Below are 12,909 nucleotides of genomic sequence, written 5' to 3'. Positions count from 1 at the left end.
TGAACAGGTTCCTCCCTGGCTGCTGCCTTCCTGCCTTAGTATGGAAGAGTGGCTGGCCAAGGGAGTTTGGAACAGTCATCTTCTCTAGCCAGCACAAGGCTCTCCAAGAATTGCCTGCTCAGTGGGGAGCCAGTTGCAAGCCATTGTGAAGCTGCTAGGATGGCCCCAGAGGCTTTGGGCACAGGCTTTTTTTGTAGTTTGAAGTCTATTTATGCTCTTGAGGTTCTCTGATAACTTCCACTGACATCTCCCACATCTTCAAGTTGATTATAAACCTTAAAATCCAGTCAGTTTTGGTGGAGCCAGCAAGAAAAAGTACCCCCCCACACACACACCTTGGTTTCTACTGAGGGAGCAATGCTTATTGGGAAGAAGGAACTTGACTGCTCTTGTTAAACCTTAAGTGAAGACTCTAGGGACATCCCAGAAGCTGCCAAGGTCTTTTTCAAGGTTCTTCTCCCCCCACTCATGGCAATGGATGTTTGTAAACGTTTTTGGTCTGGAGGATGGGGGCAGGGTGAGGGGCTCCAGGCTGGAAATGTCACAGCAGATGCATACCAAGGATTTTCCATCTATGCTGTAGGTAGAGAATAGCCTCTTGTTCTTTTGAGATATTTTTTAGTACTACTTGGCATGAGGCAAGCTATTTGTTTTATACTCAGATGGTCATTTGGACCTTTTCAGGTCATTTTAGAGTACTGTTTGGTATGAGAAAATTTGGGGGACTGAAATTCCCAGAATGTGTGTTTCGACCTTGTGTGTTGCTAAGTATCCAACTCAGCGTTATTTATGCCATGCAAGTCATCTGCTATTTTTTCTAGGATGGGTGGCTCACTTTTATCCTTTGAGCAGGCTACTAGCTGACTGGACAGTTTACAGCTATGATTCTGTTACTTAAAAGTTAATACTGTAACACTGCATGGTTACAATATATCTGATACATTCTGCTGGAAGATGGTCAGATGGGAGTTTAGATTACACAATTTTGCAATTGGAATTGTTTTGTCAATGGTTGGGTAAATGGGATGGAATTCCTTTATGCAAGCTTTCATGCTAACTGTATGAGGATTCAAGAAAGAGGGAGCCAAGTTGACGATTGAGAGGGAGACTGTTCCCCTCCTGGACAATAAAATTCAGGAGGCAAAGGGAAAATGAAGACATCTTATCAATGCTCAAAATCCATCCCTAGTTGGTAGTAAACCAATACCACCACTAACTCTCAAATGAGGGGGACCACTGAAGTTGTTTCTCCTTCACCAGCAAGCCTCTCCTCCCCATGACCTGATGGGGTGCTTGGTTTGGTTAGAGCATACCATTTGTGGGCAGGAGTTCATCTATGACAGTATCTAATTGGAAGTCTGAGAATGGCCATCTGATAGGATGTTAATTGGGCTTCTAGTCCATTTTCAATTTCAGGTTTGTTAAATTGGAAGAACACTAATCCACCATATAATTTGCAGAAAATGATTAGTCTATTTTTGACACTTACTGCCCTACCTGAGTGGACGTTCAAACTCGAATATTCTAACTACAGATGGCCATTGAGGAGGTTTAGTGCCTCTACCAAGGAGATCCCACAGAGACTCCCAATCCTTCAATGTCTGCTCCATTAGAACAGAATTGGAAGCTAAAAAATGACAATGATGAGTCCATTAGATTATAATCAGTCTACCCTGGCAGGAATAAAGGGGTACCTAAGCAGAGAAATTTAAAGAAATGCAACAAGGCAAGTGAGAACCCCTCAGTTTTTAGAGTTTCAGGAAAATCAAGAGCACATGGTATTGCCACAGAAGATCCAGCAAATGAGGATGGTTAATGTGACGTAAGGGGAAACATGTCTCTGGTCTTCATTTAAAAGCTTCAAGACTTGTAAGGGGCTATAGGAGTGAATGCATTCCAACTGGTGGATAGTGCCTTTCAAGTGAAGACAAGGGAATCAGATGAGATAGGGTACAATGGGACAGAAAAGGAGAAAAGAAAACTCAGGCAAATGTGAACAACAATTCCTAGGAAGAGACAAATGTGTAAATTATAAGACACTGGAAACATTACCCAAAATTAAAGATTGGTAGGGGAGGGAGAGAGAAGGAAGAACATGCAGACAGATGGAATAGGACTGATCCAGATGAACAAAGACCCAGGGATTCCCCTTGATCTTTTAGAGCAAATTATGATCTCCCCATAGGAACCCCAAGTACAGTTAGTAGTGGAGAATCAGAATTCTTCTTGGACACAGATATGATTCATTCTGTTCTCCATACTAAGGTGGCTCAAAGCAGTGAGAGGACAGTAGGCAGTATTGTTGCAGGAGTAACTGGAGAAATGCAGCAAAAACATTCCCTCTAACCTATGGAGTGCCAGGATTCCCAGTGGGTAGAGACTTAAATTGAGTGTTCAAATAAGTCTTTCCAAAGGACACCGGTTGCACCTGTGGATCCCATCAGAATAAGGCTTAAAGTTACAAATGCAGCTCACTTAGAGTGAAAAGGAGCTCTTTCTCCAAAATCTGAAAAAAATGAGGCCACTTGAGGAGAGAGGACTCCAGGTTCAGTATTAAATGCACAACTGGCAAAGGTTGAATGGGAAATTATACCTCAAGCAACCATACCCCCTTTAAAGTCTTTGTGATGAATTCAGCTAGCACAAATTTCTTAAGTGTGAATGAACTTGGCCTCGTATGTCATCCTATGTTACTTTACTTCTGCCAGTTCAAAACCTTTATACATACAAGTGTAGATTTGTACATATATTTGAGAGGTGTTAATGACATTGTACAGGATACTCATATGTGTCAAAAGTTGGACTGCTATACCCATGTATTAGGATGCTTTTTAGTATTAAGCCTTAAAGATGCTTTCTTTTGTGCCCTACTTGAGCACAAAGATTAATTTTTATTTGCTTTTGACTTGTAAGATTCTGTATCAAAAACTATTTTCTAGTACTGTTGGTCTATACTGCCTCAAGTTTTCAAAAATTACTCACCATCTTTGCTGATATTTTAGTGAAGGACTTAAGATCTCTGCAAATCAAAGAGGGTTCTGGCTGCAATGTGTTGATTTGCTGACAGCAATCCCTAGATATGAAAGGTGTCTATTTAACACTATTTTGCTGCTAAATAGTGTTAGAACACCTGGCACACTGGTTATGAAGTGTTATCTTGTTAGGTTAATATCTGCAAGCAAAGAGTAATTCACCTCAGGTTTCAATTAAAACAGGGAAAACAGCTTAATATCCAGTCAGAAATAAGCAGTTGCCTATAGTAAAACGCCTAGAAGTTTCTAGGTATAATAGGGCTCTGCCAAGCCTCTTAAAGCAATAAAGGGCTTCGGATTCCAGACTCTTCTATTGGGTGACTCCACCTACTATGGTTGGTGTCCCACCCTTTTAGTTAGGAAATGAAGCTAGGATTAAACAATGTACCCAACAACCGACTCAGTTCTGAGCCATTTTACATTAATTTGCCTTCAGATTTGCAGATTGGTGAGATAGTCCATGCTTTTCATCCAGGAGATTAGATGCTACTCAAAGGCCTAATTAACAGCTGGCTTAAAAGCAGAAGGGTCTCTATGATGTACTACAAACTATCGGCCCTTCACTGAAGCTTGAAGGAATAAAGCCCTGGATTCATCACTGCAGAATGTGAGCTCTGGCAGGGGAAGATACTTTGGCCCCTCATCAGATCACACCTGGACATGCAGGCTGATAGGGGATCTTAAGTATTGAAAAGACAATGTAACTATGAGGCTATTAGTCCTTCTTACTGGGTCTGTTTTTCCCTATGGTGTATGCCTGGCTGGGCAATGCCCTAAGTAGCTCAGATTTCAGCTGAGATTTGCCTTCCCAAGCCTCACTGGGTGCCGATCATGAGGATTCACTTTATCTCTCTTCATCCCCAGGTTGTTGGAGACACAATCCTGGTATGAAACAGATTTTGGTATTGTGCTCAAATTGCCAGGCCCTACTCTGAGGTGCCATCTACTTTCTTGAGCATCCTCTGGGATGTGCTCCATCCTTGAAGGAATTTGAGTTACTGTTAACACCTCTAATAAAAGCCTACTTGGGGTTGAGAAGCATTACACATACAGAAATTATGCAAGCAGACTTGCAGACTGATGCATTTGACCATCCTTTTCATAGAGAAAAATATCATCAAGACATTCCATTCCCAAACCACCAGTCTTCACTTGAAGCTGTCATAGTCATCTACCTCCCATAGAAATGGAATGAAGTTGACAATAGGAGAGTAACAGCAGCTCCCTGGGGAAGATTTCTTTACCAGAAGAACTTTCATCTCCCCTCCATTATCTTTCCCTTAATCCAAGGCAGAAAAAGTGCTTGAATTTAGGAGACAGCATGGACTATTCTTCACCACCCCACTATCACCCCCAATTCCTGTGAGCAAAGAATTGTTTATATTATCAGGAATGTTGCTATAATCACTTTCTTGGGTCCTTGAAAGTGTGTGTTTCAAGTGTGACCCAGAGAAATGGTCTTGGCTATACTATAAACTCAGGTCCTATTAACAAGCTATCTTGGTATTTGAGGTAAACATGGGTTGACAAACATGCTATATGTGGGTTTTTTTTTGAGGCTCCATAACAATTACACCCCACATCTCTGAAGGTCTAAACAAGATTACACCATCTCAACAGAAAACCAACTCCTGGGTGCAACGGGCTCCTGGCAGAACCTGAGCAGTGACCACAGATTATCAAGAGACTGAGTAGAACTACCAGATGAGATCTTGATCATTAAATATGTAGTAAAGCTGGGCGAGTGCAGCAGAATTCTTCCTTATGATGGAAATTGACCATTTGAGGTAGATAGGGGCCATAGCAGCTCTAGCAGTCATGCTCTCAAGCAGGGAAAAGTGTAAAAGATGTATTCTTCCTACAGCATGGCTCTAAACTAGATTGCATAACCATCTGGGACTTAAAACACCCTCTAAGTGTCAATCAGTAAATGGAATGATAAATATCTAGTTGATTTGCAGTCAGGCAGACTGATGAAGCTTTGCCAAACCAGGTGCCTGTGCACTTCTGTACAGATCACTTGAATCCTTGGGTCTCATCAGGGTTTACTGTGGCTTTAGAATCTGAGTCAGGCGGCAGATTCAGGCAAGCACCTATACTACAAGTGAGGTGGTGTGAGATGACAGGAAACAGACAGGTCCTGTGAGGTGAACATGAGTCACAACTTTACATGATGTTTTGGTTGACACCAGGTACTGATTCATAGCAGCACTGGTGTTCTCTGCCAGGAACTCTGAGGTGATGGGCAGAGGAACAGGCAGTGTTTATAGCGTCCTGTCTCACTGTGTTGCTCTGTGCATCAATCTGCTCCAGGCCTGAGTTGCCTCATAGCATGTTTAGCCTTTTGTGCCTTACAATGCTCACTGTGATGGACCAATTCTCTCATTGCATGCTGTGCACCAAGTGATCATTAGGCGACTTTTCTGACTAAACAGCTAGCAAGGCGTCAGGGGAAATGTGGTTTGTTTTGTAGCAAGCAACACCCTTTGAGAATGAAGCCAGCTTGTTGGCAATGTCCAGGCTTGCCTAAAGCCCCCTGTACATTATACCTTTGGGTCCTTTTATGAAAAAAAAAAAAAAAAAAAAAAAGGACTATTTTCTCTTTTCACCCAAATCTCCAGACCCAGACTTGTACTAAATTCACTTTGGCTACCAAAAATCCAACTCAGTGTTGGATCTTCAGGCTCATCCTGGCCCTGCTTGTATGCTATTTTATTTATTCCAGTGACTTCTCGAGCCTTATCACACCAGTGGAATCAATGATATCTTATGTTGTCTGGGATCAGGCTCAAATGATCCACTGGGCTGACACGCGCATTACCAGAGAAGGTACTTCTTCCATTCCCCAATGCTGGTGACCAAATGTTCTCTAGACAGACTGCTGGCTCTTTAGTGGTAGAAAGATGACCCAGAGACAGACTTTAGTTGAAGGCCATTTAGACAGGCCAGTCTGGGAATCCCTTTCACATGCCTGCTGCATAAAGAGAAAAGCAACACTTATCCAGAGCCCAGAAAAAAATGAAGTTCTGAAAAATACGATTAGTTTTTTATTTTTTTCTCTGGGTTTATGTGTCAATAATGAAAGTCAAATGCATTGATTTCTTCCTACAGCAAATGTAAGTGGCACATGATTTGAGAAGTCAGCCTATCTTCCAATAGGAAGTCCCTCCTATTGCCAATCTCCGTCTTGAAGACAAAGTCACAAGTGGCAGTATACACTGCCACCATTTCACCACCAAGAGAAAGGAGTTATAGGGTTTGGTGGCTTGAAGTGCAGTCTTCTCTGAAGTAGAGGATCTAGGATCTGAGTTTAAGATCTAGGTTTATCAGTATTAAACTTATGTCCCAGTAATATTGAGCAGAAGTATTGGGCAGAGGCTCATAAGAATTGGCACCGGGGATGGGGGAGGGATTCCCATATGCCTATTTATATCAAGAAGCCAGTTTTTAGAGCAGTTGGATCTTTCAGCCACAGAAAACCAGGAAGCACATTTACAGCCACGTTTAAAGATGGTGATATCAGAGCCTAGACTTTCCACCATGTAAGATAAAGAGACTGACACAGGACAGCCCAATTCAAAGTCAATTGTAACAGGCTTTATTTACTGCCCATTTTGACTTTTTAGGACTTGGTTGAGTAAATCATTACTGTGAAAGCCCAAACATCACCTCCCCAGGACACCTGACTTCAAGTACTGCAAACTAAGACCTTAGCCATCCTGCTAATGGAGGCTGTAATGGATCACCTCTTTCTTTCTGCAGCTTCCATGTTATACCTTCCCCAGCTGCAGGGAAAGCTGAACATTCTGGACTCATTCCTCTTAAATCCTTTGTCTCAAATTTTCATATTATACCTACAATAGGGACCCATCTTGCCATCTGTGAAACCTGTTTTGTAAGACTATTTCACAGTGCAAACTGTCCAAGGCACTGACATTTTAAGCTCACTGATTTTTAGCACAAGTATAGCTTTCCTGAGAGTCTCAGCTGTATAAGAACACATGCATGAACCAGGTTCCTCCAGGACCTTTTAGTGAATATTTCAGGTACAATTTAGAGATCAGAACAGTTAGCCTGATAGCAAAAGAAGTTGTGATGTTACTGGTGTATTATAACTAGATTATTCTCAAATCTTATTTATTTTCTTCATTATAAAGTTCCTTCAAGAAAGTTATGGAAAACTAGAAGTTGTATACTGCTTGTATTACACAATTAGAATAAAATATAAATGCTATTTGTAAGTTCAGTTGTAATTATATTTCTGTATATTCTTTTGTACCAAGACTTTGCTATAGTTACTAGATTGAATCATGTTCTACCTAGCTGTACTATGGTTTATTCGGTAAAAGCATAGTTAAAAATTTAGCATGCTTGCATTATATTCAGTGACCTTATCCTACAAGCTGTCTTTTTAGACTTAAGTGCTAGAAGTTCCTGAGTCAAGCAAGAATAAGCCTGCCAATGGTTGATACCCCTGGACTGCCTCAGAAGCATATCATCATCTTAGGCCAAGACTTAAGTGGCGATGAGGTCCACCACCATGAGATACAAGCATTCCAGTGAAGAGACTCAATTCTTCCACCCATTCTCATGCAGTTTAGGACTTCTCTTACTTGCTTATTATACTTTGTGGGGTGTGTGGTCCAAGACTTTTTTTGTTGAGCTCTAATCCACATACTTTGTACCCTTTTAAACTACACAACTTAGTGGTTTTTAGCATCCATCTTTTTTTCCCCCATACAGGTTCTAGTGTAGCCTAGGCTGCTTTGAACTTGCAATCTTCCTGCCTTAGCCTCCAAATGCTGAGATTATAGGCATATACCAGCATACCCGGCTACAGCTTATCTAAATGTAGGATATTTTGACCTATGTTAAATTCAATTGATCTGTCTTCAAGTTTACAAATTCTTCTGCCCATTCAAGTCTTGTTACCTCTCTGGTGAAGTCTACTTCAGTTACTTTAAGTTCAAATTTTCTATTTGGTTCTTTAAAATATCTAGTATTCTTTAACAAGAGATCTTTCCCACTTTAGGTTTGAGCATAATTACCCTTAAAATTGTTTTTAATAGCCAATTTAAGGTCTGTATATTAAGTCCAAACTCTAGGCTTTCTCAGTTTGCCATTTGCTATTTTTCTTGCATGAGCCACATTTTGTGTTTGTTGTAAACTGGACATTAACAATACAGCCACTTGGGAAGTCAGATTCTCCCCCAGGGTTTGTTATTTGCTTCTTTGGGAATTCTGAGCTCTGTAGAGTTTTTGGGATTTATCTGTCACCATTGAGGTCTATTCAGTTAGCTAAGTAGTCAGCTGTTGACAGGACAGATTTCCTTAGATGTCTAGAATCAGTAGGCCTCCAGTATCTACAGAGGGACTGTCTACAAATACTAGGATATGCCTTCCACACTAGCTGGGCAGCTGAACGTTGCCTTGGCCTTTAGTTCCTGCTGTGTAGAGTCTCCAGGACCAGCCAGAGATTAGCATTCAGCATTTTCTCAGGTTTTTTCAGTGTACACACACCCTCGTGTATATGCACCTGTATTTCTGGATTCCTAAGAATATGCTGGAGCATTTCAATGTCCCTGTGAGCATCTTATTTCCAGCTTTTTAACCCGTTTGTCCTAAATATTACCACCACCTAGGGCAGTGGAGTGTTGAAACCACCTCATAGAAGTTTTTATTAGGTGACCCAAGTCATGTCATAGTGACAGCCTAGGGAATTGACTTCCAGTGAAACCACAGACAGGTCACATGCTTTCATCTCAATTATTTTAAGTGATTGGAAGCAAGTTACCTAACCATTATTCCATAAGTGTAACCATTAATCCATGAGCAAAACATTTATGATAAACCACTGAGATTAGGACTATTTGTAGCTAAATCTTGGCTCATCTACCTCACCACAGTATATCTACTGCACACTGTTATTATACCATTTCCATTACATACAAGTTAACATCAATATTCTGTCTTAAGTTGTCTTTGATAAAGTTCAGAAAACAAACTGCTTCCTTCTCCAGAACCATGATAAAAGTTCCTGTTTCATTGCTTTCCATTTCTCTGGTCTTCTTACACATCAATTTAATACAACATTCTATTCTACAGCGTAATATGTAAGAGAACTGATGGAACAGCCACTTTCCAAACCACTAATTGTAGCCGTCACTTATTAGTCCTTGTGTTGCTCATTGATAATACCTTTAATATCAGGAATTTAGACATTTGGCTTTACCTTTGTGGGGTAGAAAAATCACTATAATAATGGTATCAGAATAGCATTTGTCCTTAATTTAATATACTTTTATTTTTAGGTTAACCCATACAAGCCTGATGGGATTTTTATGTTATTTATCTTGTGATTTTGTATAACTGTCAAAGGGTATTAAGATAAATTTCAATTCAGATTAAAAGCATATACAAAGGCTTTCGAGAGGCTCAGATTATAAAACTTAAAAGGTCACACAGTAGGAAGCTGAGATGGGTCAAACTAGATCCCATTTCAGAACCTGCACTTCTTCCAGTAAGACTTGCTATAATTTCCTTTGGAGAAAGAACACAGAATTTTGGTTGAACTGGGCCAATGAACTTGGCTTCCTAATCTGAACAGGCTTATTGTATCAAAATGTACAAGATTCCAGATTGCTATGCTCATCTCTAACCCCTCCAAGAAAATCAAATTTTTAATCCTACTTAGAACATACCTCCTTGTAACCAAGACAAAATAGGGCTCCAAAAAAAAAAAAAAAAAAAAATTTACATGGACCAGGTTATGTGCACATGAGCTAAACCTAAAATTTGGGAATTTCAGATGTTTTACCCACATCTTGTAGAATAGCAGTCAGACATTATGGGGGAAGGCAAGGGACCAGCTGCAACATTTACTCACACCGGGCATTCTGGTGAGAAGTCTTGAGTACTATGGTTTAGATTAGGTTTGTCTCCATAGAATCTTCCAGAATGCCGGGATTGCTAGAAAGGTGGCAAAATAGCACCATTCTATGATCCACATTCTTCTCGGGTAACAATTACATCATGTAGCTCAAACTGGTGATTAGGAATCCTTGATTGATTCTGGCAAAAATTCATTTTGTCGAAGACTGAAGAAATATGTCCTGTAGCAATAATACATCTTTTCTAGCATCTGGGCCAGACTTTAATCTTGTGACTGCTAGCACTTTGGGCTAGCATCCCTGTCTAGAAAAAAGGCCTAGAAAACATGGCCAGAGAGTACTTTGCACACTGGTGAAGATCCTCAGGAGTTCTGGGACTCCACCTGTGTTTTTGATGCCTCTCATCTCATTTTATGTATGTGGTCACCCACCTGCATTCCCCCTATCTTACCCTACCCAAGAGGTGAGCAGGAAGTGGTTGAGTATCTTGGGATAGAGTTAAGTCAGATGATAGTCCTTTGAAGGAAAATACCTGGTCCTTGGACATATCACTTGCTGGTCCTCATTGGGCTCACAATTGAAGCCAGCTCACCAAAGACCGGTCCAGAATGGCTCTAATTGGGAAAGGATTTTCACCCCTGTTGTGTGATCTCCAGGAGACTCATTCTAGCTGAGGTTCATTCTCATTACAGTGGAAACAAAAAGCAAATACAATGCCCATTGAGGCCCAGGATTGAAACAGCTTATTTTATTTCTGCTACAATCTGCTGTTTAAAGCAAGTCATGAAGCCAGCTCAAATTCAAGATAACCATGAACTGCCAATGTCACATTGTAAAGGATATGTAGATAGGGGCACAGAACTATGTTTTCATCTACCATATGAACCAAAGTCATCAGGTGAAGGGGTGATGGGAAACAAGTGGGTTTGGATCATGTCTGCCAGACCCAGTCACTGAACTTAGTGACACTGGAAGTGGAACAGCCATTGTACCTCCAAATATGATGAGATAGTATAGATTCCCACGTATTCCTGCTAAAGATTATCTAACCAGCGTATAGACCTACCTACCAATCTATAGTAAATAGAGGCTAAAGAGGAACAAGTTAGACACTGAAGAATCAGTTGGCCAAATCAAAATTATAGGGTATTCTGTAGGAAAAGGCTCAGTTTCTCTAACAGTGACACTAGGTGCAGAAAAAGACCATTATAGGAAGACTTAAGTCTGAGTACCAGCAGACATCTTATGCATTCCCTCAGACACTTGGAATCCCCTTACTCTCAGAATCTCAGTCACATGCTAATCAACACCAGCCACTTTGTGCCTGATGCCCGAGTGATTAGTGTTTACTCTTTGAAGTTAGTTTGGAGTTATGGTTAATGTGACAACCATGGAGAGGCACTAACCTGCTCTGCTCAATCTGCCTTGAGAAGCAACCTCCAGCTGCAGCACTTTTGGGATCTGCTAGTGTGAGAACCCATGACTCTCCACCTAGTTATCTCTCTGCTAATGCTTGTCAGGACACACAAGGCCTGGCCACTTCTACCCAATATGAGACAATCACAGGTGGTCTTTGTGCCAGAGGTCCCTGTTAGCCGGGCTGATGCTTCCTCCAGAGCTGCACCGCAGTCTGGCTGTATTACTGTCAGAAGTGAACAGACCCAGTTTTCCCATCTGTACCCATTCTATACCAGATCCAGCCCACATTCAGTCTAGAACTTTAGTTATTCCTGAGTCTCATATTTGCTTCCATATCTTCTCCAGGGTTGATGGTTGGAGGCAGGAGCTGAAGCTGATGGTGTCATGAAAAATTCCTGACCAAGGGTAGGAGACAGTAGCATGTAATGCTTGGCTCCACTTAGGAGATTATACAAACTAAGCTTTCCTATATTCCATGTTTTATTCCTCTAATACTTATAGCTACCCTTTTAAGGATATTGTTCCAACGTCATTGAATATTGGATCATGTGAAAATGCCTTGTCTCTAGAGCTGTGGTTCTAAGGACTTCCAATGTGGTCTCCTATGAATTGCTCTCCTTGTAAACAGCTAAATCAACTGGATTTCACCGTTTTGTTGGATCTGCTATGAAAATTCAGAAGTCTATTATATGATCCTGTTCAGCAGCTCATTCTCATGCATACTGTGTACCTGGAATTTCATGCCAGCTTTACCCACTGTATCATACTGCCGCCTTGTGATAAGACCTTAGGTATGGATTTTAATGGGCAATTTTTCACAAGTGAAGAAATCAGGGGAAACGAGGTAAAGTATGCTTTTCTGATAAACACTATGAGGACATCCCAGATAAGAATGTTTATATAAGTGGCTAGGATGCTGTGCAATGCCTGGCATAGTAGGGGAGGAACGTACAGGGAAATGGAGTGAACTTCATTTCATAGGCTCTTACTTTCTGGCCTCCAGCTGGATTTACTACTGGACAGATCTGAAGGGAATTGTAGACAGATGAGAATAAGTCAGGGTGCTATCCCCTTCTTATGTAAGCAGTCAACTACAATGGCTATTTCACTTCCAGTGTTCTCCCAGATTCCTCTAAGACTCCCTGAATGGCCCCTTATCCCCCTCTTGGGAGACCCCCCGAGGTTAGGCTATAGTTAAAAAATGAACACACAAAACAAACCAAAGCACAGTACTTTTCCCATTCATCCTCTCAGCCTGAGGGTGGAAGTAACTTCTGCTGTTAGTCTTGATCCGTCAGTTTCATGTTTGGCTTGTAACTCTTAAAGTCTTTATCTTATGGCCTACATTAAATTTGTTGAACCATTTAACCTGGGCCCTCATTTCCTGAGTGGACCTAAACTGTTAAGCTACTGATTCATTTCAAGAATAAGTCATTAAATTTCTATCTCTTTCAACTGGTATGGGTTAATGTTTAGGGCACAGGATATTTATAGGCATCTTAATAAATGCACCATTAATCGTAAGTAGCAAGTAACATATCTAGAAGCAGACTGAGCAGATTAATCTC

The sequence above is a fragment of the Castor canadensis genome, chromosome 8 (assembly GCF_047511655.1).
Source record: "Castor canadensis chromosome 8, mCasCan1.hap1v2, whole genome shotgun sequence".
NCBI lineage: Eukaryota > Metazoa > Chordata > Mammalia > Rodentia > Castoridae > Castor > Castor canadensis.
This window is presented reverse-complemented; position numbering follows the sequence as displayed.